Here is a 24,513-nt window from a genome sequence, read left to right as displayed (position 1 = left end):
CTCCTGACTCCTGATCAGCATCCTTTGCCATCACTCCCTAATGTGCAACTGAGGGGAAAAAGAAATTGCGAAAAGATTATGTACATTCTCTGTGCCTCCTTTGGCCAATATGAAAATTGTGGATGATGCAAGGTAGCACAGTATGTAGTTAAGAGCTTAGTCTCTGGAGTCAGATTGACCATGTTTAAATCCTGGCTCTGCTCTGTGATATTAGGCAAGTTGTTTAGACTTTCCTTGCCTCGGCTTCCCTATTCATAAAATGAAAATAATAATAGTACCCTAGCTACAAGGTTGTTAGGAATATTCAGTGGGCTAGTACAGGTAAAAGTTTTCAGAATTAGGGCTCCCACTTCTCCTTGACAGGCCTATTCTGATTATCCACTGCTTTGGATATTTCTATTTTTCTAAATCAGATTTATGGCTCACCAAATGTTACCTGATGTTGTACATGAACTCATACAACTATGGTTGTCCTCATTCATTTAGAAATCAGAAACTTCTTAGACTTTTGTACTAGGTAAAGTGCTTTGAGATCCTTGTGAAAAAATTATGTAGAAATGAGAAGCTACAATCATTACAGCAATATTAGCAATTTTAAAGAGTTCATAGTGTAGCTGGAGTTCTCTTGAAATTTCTCTTAAGTCTCTTCACTCCTATAAGACTGATTTTTAAGAAACTCTTTCTTGACTCATCATGTCCTCCTTCTTCATTGCTATGTCACATCTCTTCCCTCCCTCTTAATTGCTATTCGGAAAGCCCTCTGCACTCAGTACAATACGTACCAGTATGACCTCCTCCTATAGCATCAAATGACACTACCTCCAGATTTCCCCCAGGGAGTCAGCTTGAAAATAAAAATGTTAGCCTAAGGATGTCTCTTCTGCCAGCGTTTTGGTAAAGAACAGATGAGAATAGTCCCTTGACACTTCAGAGCCAGAATTGAAATAGCAACAAGATTTATGCCTGCAATTGCCATTTCTTCCTCCACACGAAGCCATTGACTATTTTGGTTCAGCAGTTCCTTCAGCATTTGAATTTTGAAGCTCTGCTGTGAGAGTAAAAGATGAAAAAGGAAGTGGGTATAGTTCAGATCTCAAGCTAGCCCTACAGTGAGGGTAATCAACAAAAGTCAGCAAGGGTGGTAGGGAAAGAAATAGGATATAATGCCAATTTCACCTCAGTCTTCCAAAATTTTACTACTTTTTTTTTTTTTTTTTAGTTTTAGCCACTTAGGGCTGGTTCTATGTATCATGTTGCCTGAAACATGCACAGAAAAACTGGCATATTTTTAATCCACCCAGTCAGTGTATGTGGCAATGTAGAATACTCAGAAGGTGCAAGAGAGTGTTGTGCATAATTATTATTCAAGTGTACCTTCTGGGCACCTCTCATCACCAAATTCCTGATGTGCTTTTCATTCTCTCTAGTAGGGGCTCATCTTGAATAATTTGTTTTAGTTCGTAATGAAAAACTCAAAACTTACAATTAACTTCTGGGTAAGACTTATAATCTATCTGTATCCTGAAGAGTGATCCTAAAAGATGCCCAAATGAAGACTGATTCTTTTTCAATATTAATCATCCCTTACAATACCGACTGCTTCTCTCTATTTCTGGAAGAATGCAAATTTCATCCACTCTGTCAATAGCAATTCCTAGATATTAAAAAGGACCTACTCAGTTTCTGCTCAGCAATCAACTTTAGAGAATGAAGTACCAAGTCTTCAGTTTGGTATTCAAGGCCTTCTACAGAAGGCTCCAACTCTTCGTTCTAGCATATTCTCCTATACTAGCTTCACATTCCACCCAAACAGATGGGCATTTTTAGGATTTACTGACCATAACTTGGGCTTGCTTAACTTTAGTTCTGCCTATGCTATAACTTTTACTTAGCAGACCTCCCCCCTCTCTGTAATCTCCAAAGGCTAGCTCAAGTCCTGCTTCCTCTCTCAAATCATATGAGTCTACTGTCCTCGGAATTTACATTCCTTAGTTTTGGTCACACTCACTTGGCATATAATTGTATAGTCCCTCATGATTTTTCTTCTACTGTTTTAATTCATTTAATTCTGGTATTATTAATTTTTATTATTTATTGTTTCATTAAGATTACTAGTGCTAAATGTATTGAGGTCAAGGACCACATAAATATGAGACTTTATACCCTCCAGGGGGTTCATGTTTGCATCTGGTGCTCACTTCTTGATCAATATCTTCCTATCAGATTGGTCCCTGCTGACAAGGGATGACACTGCAGAAACACATCTAGCACTGGGGCTGTAAACACCAATTTCCTTATCTTTATAGCATTGTAAAGCAGCTCCATAATGTGGGAAAAATGTTTTATTCACAGTACATCATCTCAAAAGCAGATTTATCTATTTTATCCTTCATGTCTCCTCTCTCAACTTATTTCTCAAATTATCTCTCATATCTACTCATCATCAAAACCTACGTGTTCTGTCGAAGAAGGCCAGTTGCTGTGGGAAGAGGTGCTACTGGCAGAGACATCAATCTTCTGGTTGATAACCATCACTTCAGGGTTAACTCCCAGAGCTTAGGAATGTCTTAAGACAAGCTAATTAAGGGAGAGTTTGTATTGTGTTGGTGCATGTGTAGTTGTGCATGTTTAATAATGCAAAAATAAAATTGTGAATTCTTGAGAGATTTTACTGTGGAGAGGTTAAGGAGATGATTATTTTGTATTCTGAATGCCAACGTGGTATTGCAGAAAATGCCAATGAGCAAGCAGGCAGGTACCATTGGAAGGTATGCGTGAATATTTCCTGGCTCATCCCTAAGTCCATCTGCCCCTGCCTCTTTTTTCTGTATTACCCTGAATTTTTAAAATTCAAAACTTAAAACAGGAAATCTCTTTATTTTTTCCCCTGAAGCTTATCAATAATGTAAGTGTTAAATTCATGCTTCAATTATGTTTTTCTTTAATTTCTCAGTAAGCTATTCTAGAATTAGCTCCATAATTGTGCACATCGCCACTTCCTCCCAGATCTGTGCCCTTTGCCAGCTTCACTGCAGTCTTCTACCTCCGCACCACCCCCACCCCAGTCCTCCACTAGAAAACAAACCCAGCAGTAATTACTAATGTCCAAGCACGCAATTCCGGTAGCGCTAGGGTTTTTCATTTGACGCAACTACGCAGAGAGCTGTCTGGACATGCAGCATAAAGTCAAAGCTTTTTGATAACTCCTACCCATTTTTCTCCCATCCTCCCATCACTAAAATACAGTTGTTTATTTTATCTGCATATTGAAGAGTTATGAAACTATTCCATGTAGTTAAATACTGTTGAATAATAATTTCACATCCACATACAATAACAAATTAATATATATTTACATGGAATTACACAATTATTCATAAAAAGAAAAAAACTAAGAAACAAATAGCTGAGAAAAGCGCCTTCTGTATGTGAACAGGGAATTTTGGCATCTGTAGTACATAAATGATTGGAGTTATAACTAACTAAACACAGTACAAGACCTTATTTTCAGGCTTTTCCGGGGATCTTGTGGTAGCATTTCTTTAATGCGTCGTATGTACCCTTACATAATACACTGTTACTCTTATTTAGCAACTACTCAGATAGTCCAATTTTGCTCCTGGTCGTTTAATGCAAATTTTATCTATAGCAAACAGCTGGAAATACCCCTTTGATGATTTGTGTTCACTCAGAGGCTCCAAGCCTCGGAGTAGAAAATGGTTAAAGTACTTGTCATCGTCTCAGCAAAATCCCGCAGTGCTGTAACAGAAACTGCAGTAGATCTTTAGGTCAGAGTCCAATTTCAGCCTAATACCATGGTCATTTCACCACATAACCCTGAAGGACACAGTTGGGTTCTCCCAAGGAAAGCCAGTCTTAATGTTGTCACAATCAGAAACTATCACCAGAGATAACTAATGTCCATGGAAAATACTTTTACTCATTCTGAAACCATGGCCAAAGAGGTTAAACCTATACCCTATAGGACTTGTAATATTTCTTAGAGATGTATTCTTTCTTTTGGCTGTGTGACTGGCTTCATGTCTAAGTATAAGGATGGGGGAGAAGGAAGAGGAGGAGGGATTCATTCTTAAAGTTGATTCTGCTTAGTTCAACTAGCCCTATATTATTATCAAATAGAAATATATATGGAGATATATCTCTCCCATAAACAGATTGTATTGGAATCTTTCTATGTACTTCATTCATAACCACCCAAGATTTACAGACAGATCTAGTCTTTGATAAAAACAAAAACAAACAAAACCCTTGATATATAACTGAAGGGTAAGAGAAGAAATTGTTTTCAAAATGTGTTTATTTCCTACCTAAAAATGTGGGAACAGGGCAACACATAAAATTTCTTCCCCAGGAGCTGAGGGGATGAGAGCAGATAATTGCCTGCAAAGTAGTCCCTGCGGGCAGGATTTATTTTTTTCTTTCCTGTATTTGTAACCTACTATGTCTGCTTCATTAGGGGTCTCTGTAAGACCAGGGTCTCAGAGAGGCAATTTGGCCTGCAGCCCTGGAACATCTAGCCCTGGCCAGGAATCTCTGCCGCAGATGCAACACTGCGGCCGGACCACTGTCCGCGGTGCTGAAAGGTCGAGGGTGCCAGCGCTGTTCCTCGATATTGCTGTCCAGGGTGCTGAGTGCGGTCGCTGCAGTCCCCAAGGTGAGCCCACCCTCGCCAGCTCTCCCTAGAGCCCTCCCACCCAGCACGACCCGCCCGCCTCCCGACAGCCCGCAGTGGACCAGGAGCAGTCGGCATAAATCAAGTCCGTGGGTCATGGAAGCTGCTGTCGCTGCTGCAGCTCAGCCTGTCCGCGGCGGGAACTCCCGCTTCTCCGTTCGCCTCTCCAGCGCCCACACCCTGCCTTCCCCCAGTTCTTCCCTGGGTAGTAGCGCTCTAACGTCAACAGTCAAAATGACAGGGTCAGAACGACAGGGTTTGTTTATTTTGATCTACAGAGAAAAAAAGAGCAGCCTAAGCATCTGTGAAGACTGCATCGCAAAATGGAAGAGAGGATCCCACTACTGTTTCAAAAGAGTAAGTTATTAATTCAGTACGTATCCTTGCGTTTCCTCCCAATCGCTGCATCTGCAGCGTCCCCATTCATCCTTCCCCAAGCAGCTCACCTCGAAAACACTTTATAAAACCCCAGGCGGGAGTCCAGCCAACGCGCACACACGGAATACCGCACCCTAGGTGCACGAATACTTGTATTTGCCCAAGTTCACTCGGTCTACCAGCTGTGGTCCCCTCTGGGTGTGCTGCCATCCAGCCAGCTCCACGACCTGGGGAACGGGCTCCTTACCTTGGCTTCTCCAGAGAGTGGTGTTCGTCCGGCCCCTGCAGGTTGCAAGTGTGGAGGAGCCGCCGAGCAGGCAGGGAAGGAAAGACAGCGCCTGACCTCGCTAAGGTTTCCTCTTCGATGCAACCTGAGCTGTGCCCTCATCAAAGATGGCCGTCCCCTTTGACGTCAGCAGCTTTTAATAGCTACCTCCTGGAGGGGCGGGGGGAGTGTGTTAGGAGGAGGGCGGGGGGGAGGGCGGGGGGAGGGGAGAGGCTGCGGGTGGCACGAAAGGAGCCGCGAGGTGCCCCGCGCTTGACTCAGCTCTCCACGCTTTACTGCAAACCTTCGTATTTTAGTCTTTTATAAACACCGGAACAGGACGACTCTTGTAACTCCATTTTAACACCCGGTCTCGGACAAACACTTTTAACTCGCGACTGGTTTTCTGTTATTGTTTTGATATGTGTTATGCATGTATGTGTATGTGTGTGTGATATGTGTATGCGTGTATATGATATATTTGCGATTATATATTTTAAAAATTTCCCCTGCTGAGTTGACTCCTCGGTTGAATCATGGGGGGGGGGGTAGAGGAGTAGTAGAAGGCGGGGGCTGGGGACGCGCCGATTTCAACTACAGTTTCTTTTTTTCCAAAGAAAAGGGCCTGAAGGGGCATCCCTGTCAACCCTCACCAGCTCCATATATGGACAGGCTACGTGGGTTGCTATTTTTATGAGTGATTTCTTCCTTTTATCAAAGCAGCACCGAGGGCTTGCAGTTGGCATTAACGTGGTCAGTGGAGAGAGAGGGACTCACACGCGTTATTTTAAAGTACGTCAGAGAGTAATCGCTGAGCGATAGCGAGGGGGAGGGGGAGGGAAGGGTAGTTAACCCAAACAGCGTGGGCTTGCTGGAGTTCAAGGCTTAAGAGTTGAGACTTGTTTGTGGAAGGCAAAATAGATGACGCTGTTTTCGGGTGCATTTGCAATCGGAGCCTGGGTTTTTATGCTGAGTTTCTTATGACTAGTCCACAGAGGCGCGTACATGCCTTATAAAACCGTCCAGACCTCCGGGGTGCGGGGAAAGCAGAGGGCTGCGGGTTCAAGTGTCGCTGGGAAGCCACGAAATTCTGGTGGTTCCTTCAGTCATAAACCTGGGTACTAGTGGAGGCTGGCTTGGGAGCCCTCTGATGCTCAAAACAGGGCGAGGGCAAGAAAGGCTACCTGTGTGGTCATATCACAGATTAAAAATAATAATCATAAAGCAGTAATCCTAATGCCCTTCTTTGTTATGCCTTAGGCGCGGGGGGTATGCAAATGTTCCGCGGTGGCAGCCTTTTGGATGATTCACAGGTGTTTGGGAGGCTGTCGCGGGGTTCTCCGAGGGGAGGGAGAGCTGGGAAGCGCGTGGGAGGTGGGGGACCTCCGCTGAGGAACTGTTTGTACTTTTCCGGAAAGGACGTGGTTAGGAGTCGTGCCTTGCAATGTTGAAACTTGATGGCCTCTCTTAGGCGACGGAAAATCCTTGTCTCCGGTCCAGGAAAACAACGCACCCCTTCCTTTCCCACCCCAACACACACACTCCCACCACACACACGTGCTCGCTGGCCTGAGAACCAGCTTAGGTTTGCACACTATAATAGAGAGGGGGATAAAAGAGGGAGAGGCAGGAGAGGGAAAGAGGGAGGGAAAGGCAGAGAGAGACAACTAGAATGAATCCGAGGAAAGCAGGAAAGCAGAGTTGTAAAGGGGGGTGGGGGTGGGAAGGGGAAGGATTAGAGCCAACAGACTATAAGAATTTAATAAAGGATGCCTTTAATTGAATACATAAGTAGAAGTCATTATTTCTTAAAGATTCCCTGACCCAAAGGGTATTTTGAATATTAATGTTTTCAATAATAGTTAACAAGTAGTGTTTGAATTTTTATTAAAGCTGGATTCCTAAAACAAGGCATGTTGCTGAAATTTGTTTGCTTAAATATTTATTAAACATTTAGGATTCTTATACAAAAAACAAAATCTGCAAGGTCCTTAGCCACTTATTGGCCAATAAAACTCCTAGTTATGGTTCTTACTTTCAGGTTGGGAGAAGTGGCCACGAATGCGATGTCAGTACAACATCCTTTACAGTCGGGATTTTTTCTAAAAATGTGCCACTTTTTTAGCATGCAGAGGCTTCAGGCGAGTAAGCCTGCCGTGGGGAGAGAAATAAAACATTTTTATGGCCCTCAGACTGAAAGTCATTTAGTAGAAAATTTTGTGAAGGAATGGAAGAGGCGGGGGATTTTCCAGAATTAAAAAAAAAAAGCAAAAAAGTAACTATGTCAGTGATGTATTCTCATCCTGCAGGCAAAAGCTATGTGGCAGTCACAGAGGAGGATGGCTTGGAATTCAGAGTTTTCAACTGCTTATCCTCCACACTGACATTTTAAAAAACTGTAGATAAGAGGAACGAGGCTGATTCAAAGCATCACAGAAAATACTACAGGCCCTTAAAGATTATCTCATGGTGGCAGCAGCATTTTTCACTCTCCTGTGCTTGTGTTAAAAATAATGCTCTTCGAGAGGTTCTTGTTCTAGGAAAGGTAGCAGGCTAATTTGAGAAACATAAGCATTGGATATATATAAGTCTACTAACAACGACCACATAGCCCTAAATATAGTTTTAATATGATAATGAGATTTTTCACATAGGGTTTTCTCAATGTTTGTTTTAAAAAAAATCCATAGTCATCCTTGCCAATAGGGAACCAGCAGATTCATGTTATTCAGGGTCTATAAACCCCTAAATCCCACAGAGAAGGAAAGTGATGAAAAATTTACCATGAAATGATTTAGCTGCCTGTGAGTTATTTCTTCAGAGAAGCAATATGTAGAGTAACTAATGCTTAGGAACTCATTTGATGAGTAATGAGAAAATTACCAGTTGTGCTGGATGGAGATTTGCACTATACTAATTCAGTGTTTGAAAGCTTTTTCTGATACACCATGCCTCAAAGTATTATAGCTCTAGATACAAGATATTTAGCTTGTATCTCCCAGGTAATGTGCAAGATTCATGGCTGAATCAATAATTACAACTTCATAAAGAATAATAATAAAAGCTTTTATGAAATATCGTATGATTTTTCCAAAGTCAATTTGCAAGTAGTTTAGAAAGAGCCCAGCTCGGAACCCCCCTCTCCAAGATCTTCCTTTGAGACATGCCTGGTATCCCGTGACAATATTTCAGCACACTGTGAGGGCACAAGTCTTGAACAGAGGAATATAAAATTTGACAGATCAACTGTTTTGATTCCTTGGTTTGCTTTCCACATGACTTTTTTTTGTCACTTTCTCTTTATAGTTCTTTCATCTTTTACCAGAACCCCTACCCCATTTACAGATAATGACCTAATAGTGCCTGTCAAGAGCTTAACTGCTTTAGATCTAAACTGCCTAGGCTGTCCCTGTTCCCTGAAGCCTCTGAGGTAGGGACATATCTCATGAGAAGTAGAAAAAGAACCAGGAATATTGGTTTCAGTTTCTGGCTTGCTACATTGAGGAAAAAAATAAGACTGCACACCCAAAATTTTATTTATTTTATTTTATTTTACTTTTATTTTTTTAACTTTTTTCATTGTTGTTCAATTACAGTTGTCTGCATTTTCTCCCTATCTCTCCACCCCACCCCAGCCAAACCCACCTTCCTGCCCCACCTCCACCTTCCCCTTTGGTTTTGTCCATGTGTCTTTTATAGTAATTCCTGAAAACCCCTCTCCCAACTCTCCCCTCCCATTATGCTAAGTGAAATAAGCCACACCCAGAATTTTAAATAACACTTTGTATTTTACAAGAACAGTATTGCAGGAAGGAAGGAGGAGGGCATTCAGCAGTCAGAGGCTGGGCGCTTCCACATTCCTGTTCCTTAATGTGTCAAAATTATAGGTTCTCTTCTGTATATGAATGCATCTTAGGACCTCTTTGATGCTGAAGCAGGCCTGTGGTCAAGAAGGGAGGAAGAACCCTGTGACAATTAGGGATAGAGGGAAGGAGAAAGTAGTAGCTAAAATTAGCAAACCTCAAAAGGGCTCTTCGTAAGGGATCATAGTATTCCTTCAGTAAGTCTTTTAAGAATATTAGCTCTGTATCCTCTCTGTACCTCAGTTATCTCATAAGTAAAATTGAGACAATAATTATAACCAACTCACAAGGCAATTGTGAAGTACTTTTGAGAAAAGCCAGAAGTTGTGGGGCACCAAATCTGGGCTGTAGAGGTGGCTGAGGCACCTGGGTGATTTGATGTTTTGCCAAAAATGTCTGCATGAGATATGATGCATGAGCAGGCACATTGTCATGATGAAGCTGCCAATCACCAGATGCCCATAACTGTGGCCTTCTGAATCATCCGAATAGCTTCTGCAGAGGAATGTTCAAGCTTAACGGGAAATTTGGTGCAGATTCATTGCTCTACTCATTCAGTCATTTTGAATGTGATGGCCACACAATACACTGCTCACTCAGTGCTGTCTACCCCCCACTGACTGGTGCAGTGAAGTCCTCCTTGTTCACACATGCACATTCCAGTCCACTCTCCTTGGTTGCCAGTTTACATTGATGTCGCGCAAACCAGTCTTGTTATATTTACAATGGCTGGACTTTTTCCGGACAGACCTTATACTGTGGTTTGTGTATGCCTTTTTCCATTAGCAGCTTTAGGAGTCCATTTGCCAATTGGATGAGTTTGTGGAACACTGACCACAAGGTTTGGTTGGGGTGAATCCCAAAAGAGGGATCTAGTCTGACAATAATATCTGCTTCGAGATATTGTGGTTTGTGTATTACTTTTTTTCACAAGCAGCTCTAGGGGTCCATTTGCTAATGGGATGAGTTTATGGAACACTGACCACAAGGTTTGGTTGGGGTTAATTGCAAGAGAGGGATCTAGTATGGCAATATGATTACCTGGAGTAAATGGATGCAACCTATTCAAAGGAAGAGTGCTGAGTATAATCAAAGAGGGAATTCAGAGAACAGTACCTAGTAAGAAGCATAAATAAGAACTGGGTCATCAGTTGCACTCAGAAATACTTGAGAGAGTCAGCCCAGAGTAATAAGAGAACAGTAATGTTGACCACTGGTTCTGAGGGGATGATATGAGGTCTTAAGTAGAAATTGATATTAAGGGCCAACAACTCTGGTAATGAAAATCAGGCTGAGATGGGTTGAGGTGAATAATTCAGGATTTTGGCTGGGAATAGAGCAAGGAGGCTTGGAACCATTCTATTAGTGTTGACCATGAAGGGCAATGCAGTTCTGTCAGCTAACAGGCACCAGGCTGAGCAAGGCACATTCTAATATCTCAGCAGATAGCATCAGTGCTGTCTTGGTCAAATCCAATGAGTTTCCATCTTTCTTAACCTCTGGCTTTACCTGACACTTCGTACCAATCATTTTATTTCTTCAAATGCTCTATCAGGTGTCCTCACCTCTGTTTCTCTTCCTGCTTTGTTGGCTTCTCATTTTCCATAGCAGATGGGTTGGAGCAGAAAAATTGTAGTGCTCAGCAGGTTAAGCTGGACATTTCCCTGAGCTCCACACAAGCTCTCTTGGAGCACCATATGTCTGTGGAACATGTCCTGACTCTCCACCATGAAAACTTCTGTACTCTTAAACCCAAGAGAAGAGTATGAACAGATCACAGTTACGCAGCCCTTAATAAATTCTAAAACACTGTCACACATGATCTCATTTTATTCTCATAATCTTCTGAGGTATGTATAATAGTAATTATTATTTTAAATTACAATTAATATACCTGTCTGGTGTAGCTCAGTGAATTGAGTGAACCAAAGGGTCGCTGGTTCGATTCTCAGTCAGGGCACATGCCTGGGTTGCAGACCAGGTCCCCAGTAGGTGGCATGCAAGGGGCAACCACACACTGATGTTTCTCTCCTTTGTCCTTCCCATCCCCTCTCTCTAAAAATAAATAAAATCTTTAAAAAATAAATTATAATTAACATGTGAGAATTCTGATTGATTTTCCATGTACTGACCATGGTACATCAAGAGAACCCAATGTCCCATTCCTCTGTTTACATGTTGTCTTAAAAAAAAAAACCTGATTTATGTCTTTGAGTTTAACCATCATTTATATATGTATGACTGTTAATTTTATATTCCCAGTCCCATCTTCTCTCATGAGCTTCAGTCATATTTCTAGCTTCTTACTGAATACTCTCATCGGAAGGATCAAAAGCATCTCAGTTGATTTCCTCTACTCCTCTTCTTAGATTTGTAATTAATAACATCATTAATTATCCCTGTTACTAAACTACCACTCAGAAGCATCTTAATTTTATTCTCTTTTTCTGGCTTCTCTGAATATCTGTACTCTCATTTCTTGGTGATTTTATCCAATTCTAGAACCTTAAATACCATCTATGTTAATATTCTGATATTTACATATTCAGTCCTGATATATCTCTTGAACTCCAGCTTGTATGAAAATTCAACTTCTTACTCAATACCTGCACTTAATATAAAGCAAATGTGGACATGTGAGCTATCATGTACTAAGTAAAATTCGTGATTTTTAACTCCAAAATGGCTCCCCTTCCCAGTGTTACCTATATTAGTAAATTGTAGCTCTTTCCTCAGGATGAAAATCTTGTCTTATTTCACTGATCTTTTTTACATGAACATCTAACCCGTGAGCAAATATTGCTCTACTTTCAATACATTTTGTAAGTCCAACCATTTTTCAACTTTCCACAGATCCTACCTTAGTTTAAGTAATGTTTTCAAGTTTAAATTACTTTGTTTAAGTAATTAAGTCATGTTTTACTTGGGCTGTAACAGTAGCCTCTGAATGTGTCTCCTATTCCCTATTTTGCCACATAGCTGCCATAATAATACTTTTAAAAGATAACTCTTTCTCAAAAATATTTAATGGCTCCCATAACACTTAGAAATCCTTGTCTTCACCTACAAGATCAGGCTCCTGGCCACCTCTCTAAACTCATTTCCCAACACCTACTTATCCCATTACAATCACTTTGGTCTCTTGTTCATTGTATAATCAAGCTCACTCCCACCTCAGAATCTTTGCGTATTTATTGTCTTTACCTGAAACACTGTTCCCCAGACTTCTCAAGTCTCACTTCCTCAAATGCTACTTTTTCGAAAGAGGCTTTTCTGACAATCTAAACTAGCTAAACCAACTAACCTCCAATTTCTTTAGTCTCTTACCCTGAATTATTTTTCTTCATAGAACTTTTCTCATCTTGAAGTCATATATTTGTATATATTTTTATCTACATTTTCTTCCAAAAGACAAAAATTTTCAATGACATTAGCTTTTCCTGTGGGTAAATTCTTTTTGTTTCTAAATAACAGACAGACATTGCTAATTCTTGATTTATAAAATAGACTATTACAGTCAGTTAACTGTCTATTACAGTCAATAATAATCAGACTCTCTTATGTCATCTCCTTTTTTCTCCTCATTTTTTTAAATACCAGGACTTGTTAAATTATCACTCAGCCATTAATATGATGAATTAAATATTATTCATTGATAAATTAGGACCACACAATACATATGCTTCTTTTTAATAATTTCCCACTTTCTTTGGGAAAGATTTTAAGAGCTTCTATAGAGGAGAAAAGGATGGTTGCTTAAAAGAAACATGAATCACACCAACATCAGACTTCTCATCAGTAAATCCAGATGGTAGAGGTCAATGAAATAGTCTTCAAATTTTGGAAGAAAAATAATTTTAGTCTATAAGTTTATACTAAGCCAAAACGTTAATAAATAATAAAGGACAAAATAAAGACATTTCCAAACATACACAGACTCAGGAAGTTTACTTTCTATGCTCTCCTTCTGCAAACAAAAACATTGTCTGAGGATTGTATCTCAGCTAAAACAGTAACTCACAAAAGTGTAAGAAGAAAAGGAATTTAGTAAATATTAGAACTAATGTAGGATTTCTTTTTTAAAATCAAAGGTGGGAAGCAAGTATAAAAGTAAATCAGTTCAAATTAGATCATTTAACAAATAGCGTTATTTAAAAGGTAAATGATCCTAGTATTAGACTGACAATAACATGGATGTTTTTTAACAGCAATAAAAAAAGGTTAATAAATGCCAGGAAAAACAGAAGCTATCCCATTCATTTTTGGTTCAACTATGACACAATTTTGAGCAATTTCTGATAGAGCTCAAAGAAAGTATTCCAAGTGCCTTTTTCTCATTATTTTATTTGTGTGAAGATTTAGTGCCATAGGAATATATAAGAATTCATTACCTCCTTCTTCAGTGAATAGTACTTATATAATCATAGTGCTGTAAATGCTATTTGTTGATTTTTAAAGTTTATAATCAAGCTATAGATCAAGCACAAAAAATAATGACCTTTACCTAATCGAATCTAAATGTTACAAGGCCTAACATATAAAAGTGGTGGTAGAACTGTTGTAATATGCTAGTAAAAAGAGAGGGCTGGGAAGGGTACAAAGTGAAAAGGTGTTATTTAATGTATAAGCCCCAATTTACTCATTTTACATGGTAAAGGGTTAAGAGAATTGGTATAAAGTCAATAGAATAAAAAATAAAGTTTAATTATATTATATGATTACACATAAAATTATATGTAAATTGTAAAATTAACCAACAGAAAACTAAAAATTAATATTTATAACCAAGTTTGAGTCTTCAAGTAAGGAAAAAAGAGTCAATTAGATCACGCTCTAATCTTTAAAAGAGAGAGTTAATACATATTGTCCACAGTTGGTAAATCAAGAGATAGAAGTATATCATTTAAGATTAATATTATAAACACCAAGAAGAACTTAAAACTGAAATATTTAAAGATGGTCTTTTGGGGAAAGGCTAAAAACTAAATTGCATGATTTTATTAATTTTTTTCATGTAACTATATTACCCTTCTTAAAAAGAATAGATATATTAAAATTATTTCAAAATACATATAAGTAACAATGTTGGTTCAATGTTCTACCTGCAGTGTGTATCTCACAATACCTTGGAAGTTCTAAAAACTTGTTTATTCAGTTTATCTGTTGACATCCTCTTTTAATGGAGAAGAGAAAGTATTCTCTGAAATGTATTTAACCCCTTTTGTTTTTCTGGGCAATGCTAAGGACAGAGTCTGAATTAAAATTGAAAAGTGAGATGTGAGAGCTGACATCTGGACAGGAAGCATGTTGGAGTCAACACTTTAAGAACAAAATTGTGGCTATAGGAGAGCCACTTTTGGAATGGTGGAATAAGGACCTCCACAATCTGCTCCTCCTTAAAGGTAATGAGAGCATCATGAAAAATTGTCAAAATAAATTTTTTAGAACTCTGGAAATTAACCTATGGGTTGCAACTATCTGAAGAGCATTTATTCAAGAAAAATCTGAATCTATCCAAGAATAGACCTGTACCTCTGTGGCACTTGACTTTCCCTATTACCATTTCCTTTTCCTGGCTCTATAGTAACCTTGAAATCAGGAGCCTAGATCCCAATGGAGATGACAATTATTTGTTTGGAGCTTCTCATTCGGAGGGAATTGTCACTACTTGACCTGTTTAAAAGTTTTCTGGAAACTTCCACCCTCAGGGCTTTTCTTCTTTAGACATGACTCAGAACTCAATCAGCCTCAACAGTGTTCTCCCAGGGCATTTGTCAAAAATAATCAGTAGCAAATGTTTAGTATAGCAGCTGCCTGAGGCAGTGACAATAGTTGGGGAAAACAAGAGGCTGATAAAAAAAATTTAAAATGGTCCTGACTAGTGTGGCTCAGTGGGTTGGGAGTCATTGTACAAACCAAAAGGTCATGGTGTGATTCTGGCTGCAGGCAAGGCCCCCTGTTTGAGGGTAAATGTGAGAGGCAACTTATTGATGTTTGTCTCACACATCAATGTTTCCCTTGCTCTCTTTCTTTCTCTCTCTCTCTCTCTCTAAAATCTTTTTTAAAAACTTAAAGGGAAATGCTGAGAAATGAGTTGTCCATAAAGGCTTCAAAAAGCTCCAATATATTTCCAGCACTCTACTGAGAAGGCCCTATTCTCCTTATGACCTTTAGACTGCATAAGCAAGAAGCAACGACTAAGGCACTATGGTGAACTGCTTGCCAGAGGGTTGAAACACTATCCTAATATACAGACGGAGCTTCTCTGCAAAGACTGTGAGACCTATTGGTGCAAGGCGGTTAAGGAAATCCATTCATTCGTTAGTTGATCACTAAGTGGCTGAGCAGAGACTTCAGCTACACACAACAAAGAATTCAGACTTTATAAAAGTCGTTTAGGAAACTTACTAAACAAAAAAACAAATAAACAGTGACAGCAACAAATGCTGGGAGGTGAGTGTGTGTGTGTGTGTGGTAGAATCTAATTTCCAGAGTTGCCACATTATACTCTTTAAAATGTCCAGTTTTTAACTAAATATTGAAACAGTCAAAGAAATTTGGTCCATAAGCAAGAAAAAAGACTATCAACAGAAACTTCCCCTGAGGACGCCTAGGCATTGGACTAAATGGTGAACAATTTTAAATCAGTGATTATAAATATATTCAAGAACTAAAAGAACCCACGTCTAAAGAACTAAAGAAAAACATTAGGAAGATGAGTCACTAAATAGAGAATATTAATAAAGAGATAGATACTACTTAAAAATCAAATAGGAATTAAAGAGGCTGGCAGCTGAGCTAGGAGTTGTGTGAGATCAACAAGATGGAACATGGGGCAGCTTTGTATTTTAGGACTATTTTGTTTGCAAGGTATAGAAATCCAGATCATAATACCTTAGGCAAAAAGGGAACATAATGGCTCACAAAATTAAAAGTCTGGGTCATGTCTGGCTTCAAGAAAGTTTGAGTTCAGGTGCTCAAACAGTGCCATTGAAAATTTATCTCCTGTTACCAGCAAAAACCAAACACACAAAACAACAACAACAAACACACCACTTTCCCAATAGTGAAAAATCCCTGACTACTTTTACATTGGCCAGCCTGGGTCACACGCCACAATCAACCACTGTGACTAGAAGGCTATTCTGCCTAGGTCAGAACCATGAGAAGCCCCATCCAAAACATATGCACTGTGAGTGGGGAAGGAGAGTAGACCCACACAAAAATCAGAATGAGGTAAACAAGAAAGAGGATGCGTGCTGAACAAGAAAAAGTAACACACTTATTCCAGAGTGGGGCCAGTGGAGCAAGTGAAGGCATTTAAAGCTTGTGTGGGCAGTTAGAGGCTCATCAAGGTGCTGAGGCTTGATGGATTAACTAACCTATAAGAGCAAATCTGATTGCAGATGTGGTGTCTTCCTATTGTGATTCTTGCTAAAGCAGTGCTTCTTAGATTCTGATTTGGGAGGTCTAGGGTGAAGTCCAAGTGGTACCTCAAGTGGTACTGATACTGCTGGTTCATGGACCACATTTTGATGTGGGGTTGTGCTGAAGTATTAGCACATCGCCACTCAATCATCTCCAGTTGTGGTGAATTCCCATCTTGATTGCCCTTCTCTTGAATGGTGAGGGTTGGAAGGGTCTGTGTGAACTGAGTAGGCTCTGTCTTGCTATCAGTCACCTCTCTCAGGGATAGCATATGGATGGAGGCAGCCTTTCCATCAGAACCATGGACTTCAGCATTTCCTTACTCCAGTCCTATATTGGTTTAAGGCATTGGAGCAAAGGAAATTCCTAGCTTAGGGTTCAAGGAGATTAGTTAGCTGGCTTATGATCAGCATTTTACTCAGTAAAGGAGCCAGACATTTATTGTTCTTTTGGCTATAGACTAGAGAGACTTTCAAACCCCAAATGAATGCAATTGCATGAGTGGGCCCTGCTGAGGCATGCTCAAATCAGCAGAACTGCCTGGTTGACCCATAGGTTGATGAGCCATACCAAATGGCTGTGGTTATGATTCACTGAGTTTGGGGGAGGCATGCGATGCAAATTATTGTGACAATAGATTACTAAGAGATTCTATGCATGAACTTAGGCAAATGTTTAGTTCTCTCTAAGCCTCTATTTCCTCTCAAAAATGGGGATAAACCTATAGAATTATGTGACTATTAAATAATAAGGAAGGTAAAAAACATACAGTATTCCAATAAGTGGCAGAATTAGAACTATAGTTTGACCTTCTACAGCTATTCTTCAAGAAGCCTTATGAGAAAGAAACTTTCCGGAAGAATTAAATCAATGATGTGAGAATGACAGAAGAGAGAAACATTTTATGATTTCTGCTTGGTATCAGGCCCTTCCCTATGTCCTTCAATATATTTTATAGCATTATATCTTCCCTTACCAATTTATATGGTAAATTTTATTATTCCCTCTTTATAAATGTGGAAACTGTGACTCAGAAAAGTAAGCTGGCTTTGTCAAAATCAGACAGCTTACTGGAGGCCTTAGGAAAGAAAAAACTTAGGTCTTTTCACTCTAATGACCTTGTTCTTTCCCCCAATAAAACCCAGTCAAACCTTGCTGTTTTTATTAAAATATTTCATTTGGGGCTACTACTACAGAGTAAGAAAATAGATGTCTTAGCCAAAATTTTCCATTTGACTTAATGTTTCTTCTCTCTCTTCTCTCTCTCTTTCTCTCTCTTCCTGCTGCCTTCAGATCCTTGTAGTTAAAATTCAAGCAGAAGGCAAGTGACTCAGCAAGTTGGATGTTAATCTTGATGGTTTATTTATTTCTTAGAGAAAAAAAAATCTCTTAGCAGCATATCTACAAATAGGGGAATGAAGATTTTAAGGCTTTTGTAAAAAAGGCATCTTAGAAATATACTATTTATTTTTTTACTTCAACTGGGCAGGAAAAGAGGCCTAAAAGCTTATAGCAGACTTTAAATAAACCTCTCTACATATTTATACTCACACAGACAAGGTATATTTTTCTTCCAACATTTAATGCCTATAGGAAATCAGGCCGAGGATAAATTTTGTCAAATGTGATCCCTTGCCTCTAATTCTTGGTCCCACTAGTTATAGCTTTTCCATTTTTAGTTATAGAAACAAAGGACTCAAAATCCATTGTTTATATATATTTTATTTTTAAATTATTTTATTGTTGTTCAATTACAGTTGTCTGCATTTTCTCCCCACCTCTCTACCCCACCCCAGCCAAACCCACCTCCCTCCCCTGCTTCCACCCTCCCCTTTCGTTTTGTCCATGTGTCCTTTATAGTAGTTCCTGAAAACCCTTCTCTGCATTGTTTATATTTTTAAGCACATGACTTGGATTTGGATGATGTATTGGTCAGAATAGGCTAGATTATACTGCAATAATAAACACCCTCATGTTCATAATGGCTTAACCTAACAAAAGTTTATTCTTCTACTGGCTTTTTGTCCAATACAGATTAGCAGGAACTTTCTCCATTATAATCACTAACGGATTTCCACTGATGAACACTACAGTGTAGGCTTCTATGACTGTCAGTGTTGGGGAAAGGGGGAAAAAGCCAAGCATAGGAACGTAAATGTTTCCACTGGAAGAGACATATGTCACTCCTGCTCATATTTAATTGTGAAAATCAAGTTATCTGGCCTCTCTTACTTAATGCGGTGGGAAAGTAGAGTCTTTTGTGTTCCTGGAGAAGTAGAGCTAGAGGTTTTATAAACAGTTTTAACAACTAGCCCAGATGGCCTCTCTGATGGTCAGGTAGGGTCCTTGCCTCTCCTGAGACAATAATGAAGTAGGATGCTGGACAATTCATTTTCCTCTTGGGTTGACTAACTCCTTCCCTTGGGTAAAAAGTCATGCAATATCTTACAGGTTAACATGTATAAGGAATATATATATGCTTCATTGCTTTGAATAAGGTAATATTGAATTTTATTCTTTAAAATGATAAATACCTGAAGTTAATTCCCTTAAAAATAGGTAAGGTTCTTTTCCAGTTTATTCTTGTTTTTGTTGTTACTTGAAAGGGGGGCTTACATTGCTTGTATTCTCTCTTTATCTAGAAGATGTAAGGCTTGTATTTTTAAACCTTTAATCTATAATAATCACTGAACTCCAGGAAGCTAGAATTTGTTCATATTAGAGATGTGAAATTTAGCTTACCATGGTAGACTGACCTTTCAAATGTGAAAAATTGATTTGAAGAAGCTGCATGCCTCTAAATTTTTGCAAAATATAGGTCATCTTTTGACTTCCTAAAAATGTTTATCATATTTTCTACCAAATACAGTTGAGATAACTTCACCTAGAAAGCTGGACACACTGATATGGGAGCAGTTTCTAGAGTGGTGCTGTCCAGTATAAGTTTCTGTGAGGCCAGAAAAAGTTCTATAGCCACATTGTCCAATAAGGTAGCCACTAGTCACATGGAGCTATTTAGCACTTGGCATATTGTTAGTGTGACTGGGAAATGGCATTTTAAGTTTCGTTTAATTTTAAATTCTGGTCAAGATGACAGCTAACCTCCTTGCACAACCACATCAAAATTACAGTGAAACTATAGAACAACCATCACTCAGAACTATCAGAAATCGAGTTGAATGAAAGTCTGACAACTACAGAATTAAAGAGCCAGCATCCATCCAGACTGGTAGGAGATGCAAAATGGGCTAATCCCACATCCGCATGTGGTGCCAGAAGGAAAAGCAAAAGAGCAAGCAACTAGAAATATGTTTAAACAACTAATGAAAGAAAACTTCTCTAATTCAGTGAAGGAAATAGACATGCAGGTCCAGGAAGCACAGAGTCCCAAACAAGATGCATGCAAAGAGGCCCACTGCAAGACACATCATAATTAAAACACCAAAGGTTAAAGATAATGAGAGAATATTAAAAGCAGCTAGAGAAAAGCAGCTAGTTACCTACAGGGGAGTTCCTATAAGTCTGTCAGCTGATTTCTCAAAAGAAACTTTGCAGGCTAGAAGGAATTGATAAGAAATATTCAAAGTCATGAAAAGCAGGGACCTACAGCCAAGATTCCTCTACCCAGCAAAGCTATAATTTAGAATAGAAGGACAGATAAAGAGCTTCCCAGACAAGAAAAAAACTGAAGGAGTTCATCATCACCAAACCAGTATTATATGAAATGTTGAAGGGACTTATTTAAGAAAAAGAAGAAGATTAAAACTATGAACAATAAAATGACAATAAGTACATATCTATCAACAATTGAATCTAAAGAGTAAACTAAGCAAACAAGAAGAACAGAGACAGAATCATGAATACAGAGAGCATTTTGATGGTTGCCAGATTAGAGGGAGGTGCAGGGGAATGGGTGAAGAGGTGAGGGGATTAAGAAGTGCAAATAAGCCTTGGCTGGTGTGGCTCAGTGGATTGAGTGCCAGCCTGAGAACCAGAGGGTTACTGGTTTGATTTCTAGTCAGGGCACATGCCTGGGTTGCAGGCCAGGTCCCTGGTTGGGGGTGTGTGAAAGGCAACCACACACTGATGTTTCTCTCCCTCTCTTTCTCCTTCCCTTCCCCCCTCTAAAAATATATAAATAAAATCTTTTTAAAAAAAGAAGTAGAAATAGGTAGTTGCAGAATAGCCATGGGGATATAAAGTACAGTGTGGGAAATGGAGTAACTAAGGAACTTATACTCATGACCCACAGACATGAACAATGGTGTTGGAATTGCCTGAGTGAGGGGGGTGTTGGGTGGAGGGGGGTAAAGGGGGAAAACTGAAACGACTGTAATAGCATAATCAATAAAATATAATTAAAAATAGATTTTGTTTAATTTTAATTAGTTTAAGTTTAAATCTAAATAGCCACATGTGGCTGGTGACTACTCAATTGAATAGCACAGTTTTAGAAGCTGGACTTTCAACAAATGTTTATTATTATTGAATTAAGAAAAAATGATAATTCATCCTTAATCCGAAAAAAAGAAGGCTTATATGTATGTCCCTGGTCTGTCTGCCGAAAACCTCTGACTGCCATTGGGATGTTTTCTAATTCTGGCATATGGGCATCTTAAGATCCTAGAAAGATGCAGAATTGCTTTGGGAGTGGACACTGATTAGGCTATGCTGGCAGTGTTGGACTATGAGACAGGTGGAAGGACAGTCAGCAATGATCATAGAGTGGAACTATTTTGTCAGACAGCATGGTGGCCCTGATACCCTTTCCTGGTAAGGTCTGTGGGGTCAAGAAGGTGGCCTGAGGTGATCAAAGAAAAGGTCCTGAAAGGTCCTTTTTCCAGCTTATGCTGGAAAAGTTCTGAGATTTACAATCATTCTGTTACTTCCTCTAATTGACACCCCCATTACTAATGGGGATCAAAGTGAATAGTTTTACCCTCCACATTATCCCATTTCAGTAAATCTTCCTTATCCTTCTGTGAAGTGACAGTTTCTCTTTCCTCAAATTTTCTAGGGTATTAAACATAATTTTAACTTCACACCAAATATATTCACAGAAGTCAATTGCTGACCCTAGAGGTTTCCCCTCCCCAATATAGATATGTGGCAGTGGGCACTCACGGCCACCATCACAAGGACAGTGCAGTTGGGGATATGTCCTCTTTCTGATTTTTCCAGGATCTCCAGTTCTTAATATGTGCTAAGCCCCCAGGGCACAGAGATGTTCCTTCTTCAGGCAGCTTTGGCCAACAGTTAGAAAGAGACATATAAACAGTTAATTTATGATAAAAACAGGTAGCGTGAAGTGCTTGGGAACAAAAGGTAAGGAGTGACACATGGAAATAGTGAAAGTGAGATTAATATTCCCCTTACTTACTTGGGATTCAAAGAAAGAAATATTTCCAAAAATGTTTATGGCAGAGACTGGCTCAATACTCACCAATTGTATTGCTTCTTTCTAATCTCACTAGGCTACATTCCTCAGTCTCACTTTTATTTAGTCTGAGACCATGTGACAAGGTTCTGGCCAATGTGTCTGGCCAAATAGTCATACCTCTATGAAAACTCCTTTTTTTTTTCATCTTGATTTTTCTTCTCTTAAAGGAACCATCGAGGCCAAATGCAGAGGATCATCATGAGATGAATGGAGCTGCACCCTTGAAACACTGTTTGGAAGTGATACCAGGAAAGACCCACGAATCCAATGGGATTATTGTGCAAGAAATGAACTTTTACTGTTAAGTTGGTATAATTTGGGGGCTGTTTGTTATAACTGTTGATGTCAATTACCCTTCCTAATATGTTGTCCAGTTAGCTTTAGCTTGGAGATCAGATATAATCAGTGAATTTTAAAACATAGGAAGTTCTCAATCTATTTAATTTTTTCATCTCACATAAAAAGAATGAACTGACTAGCCTAAGTTCACACAGTCAGTTTTTGGAAGTGCCAGAACTAGAATCTAGTTTCCCAAGTCTCAGTCAAGGTTGGCTGCACTGGGTCAAACTTGCCTCCATCCATCTACACATACTTTTCAGCAACTCTTGCATGATGGCCAGTGAAACAGAAACATACAGATTGAGTTTTGTAGAAAATAAACATTGTCTTTATGAGGAAAGAAACATTGAAATTTAATGAAAAATTGCTTATTTTGATATTAGCCTTTTTTTAGGTTGTTTGTAAGGTACTTAATTTTAAACATGGCTGGATTGATTAATCAGGACAAGTTTAGTTTTATCATCAGGACAGAGCTTCATACTGTTTGGTTTTGTTGCACTATGCCTGATATTTGTTTATCCATTGTCAGGAGGTGACAGGTTGCAATTCCTTGGGTACAACATGTGGGCTCATCAATTTTTGAGCAAAGTAGGCTGTAACCTTGATGACCATGAGTTTCATCAGGTTAAACTCCAAGTTTCTCAGTCTATGGTCTCAATGAACAACACCTATACTTTCCAGGATAAAGTGGAATTATTTCTCCTGGAAAGTATAACAAATCATTGGGATCGAGGGACTGAGGAGTAGGCCCCTAATAAGAGAACACAGGGCAATAGACTGCTGTGGCATGTGTTGTTGCTTGCATGATCAGGAACCATTTCTCCCCTTCCGTCACAGGTACTGAATTGTGATGCATTGTGTGGCAACAAGCCTAGCCCAGATGACAAATAGTGATGAATGTAAACCAGAGATGTCTATCTTGGCCTTCTTTGAAAATGATTTGTATAGAAATGGGAGTGGGATCAAATTCTAACCAATAAAATGTAACTAACAATCTTCTGAGAAATATTTTACTCTCTGTTAAGAGGGAGGTGCTGAGAGAACCAAGATGGTGGCGTAGGTAGACACACTGCGCCTCCTCGCACAACCAGAACTGACAGAAAATCGATCGGCAAGGAAGTCCGACACCAAGTAGATAAAAAATAAACATTCATCCAGACCAGTAGGAGGGGCGGAGAAAGGCAGCCGGGGCGGAGAGGACTCGAGTTGCTGTGGCAGGACCGAGACTGGCAGAGTGTGGGACGAACGGGGCAGGTAGTCTGACCACTAGCAGACCCTGCGGCCCTACGTTCCCGCACAGATAAACCGAGAGGGCCGGACTCAGAGTGGCGGAGAACGGGGCAGGCAGAACAGCAGGTAGTAGACCCCGTGGCCCCACATTCGTGCACAGATAAACCGGGAGGTACGGCGGGGAGCGAAGCAGACCATGCAACACAGGGCTCCAGCGCAGGGAAATAAAGCCTCAAACCTCTGATTGAAAACATCTGTGGGGGTTGGGGCGGCAGCAGTAGAAGCTCCCAGCCTCACAGGAGAGGTCACTGGAGAGACCCACAGGGGCCTAGGGCGTGCACAAGCCCACCCACTCAGGAACCAGCACCAGAGGGGCCCAATTTGATTGTGGGTAGCAGAGGGACTGACTGAAATCTGGCAGAGAGTGGAGCAGGCGCCATTACTCCCTCTCGGCCCCTCCCCCACATACAACCTCACAGCGCAGGGACCAGCATTACCCCGCCCCACCCTGGGAACACCTAAGGCTCCGCCCCTTTAAGTAACAAACACACCAAGACAAAAAAAAAATGGCCCAAATGACAGAATACTTCAAAGCTCCAGAAAAAATACAACTAAGCGAGGAAGAGATAGCCAACCTAACAGATGCACAGTTCAAAACACTGGTTATTAAGACGCTCACAGAATTGGTTGAATTTGTTCGAAAACTAGATGAAAAAATGAAGGCTATGCTAAGAGAAACAAAGGAAAATGTACAGGGAACCAATAGTGATGGGAAGGAAACTGGGACTCAAATCAATGGTGTGGACCAGAAGGAAGAAAGAAACATCCAACCAGAAAAGAATGAAGAAATAAGAATTCGGAAAAATGAGGAGAGGCT

The 24,513-nt window shown here is 39.8% G+C and overlaps 1 protein-coding gene across 2 annotated transcripts in view; it reads right to left on the bottom strand.

The window, feature by feature from the left end:
• The window catches only part of SNAP25 (synaptosome associated protein 25), a 78,965-nt gene extending 73,500 nt beyond the window's left edge, over positions 1 to 5,465 (bottom strand). For both annotated transcript variants that reach the window (XM_024559791.4, XM_024559790.4), the window contains exon 1: positions 5,319 to 5,465. The gene's annotated coding sequence lies outside the window, so the exon portion shown is untranslated. The remainder of the gene's footprint in view (positions 1 to 5,318) is intronic.
• Between the last annotated feature and the right edge of the window lie 19,048 nt (positions 5,466 to 24,513).

The sequence above is a fragment of the Desmodus rotundus genome, chromosome 6 (assembly GCF_022682495.2).
Source record: "Desmodus rotundus isolate HL8 chromosome 6, HLdesRot8A.1, whole genome shotgun sequence".
In the NCBI taxonomy this organism is placed as follows: Eukaryota; Metazoa; Chordata; class Mammalia; order Chiroptera; family Phyllostomidae; genus Desmodus; species Desmodus rotundus.
This window is presented reverse-complemented; position numbering and strand designations above follow the sequence as displayed.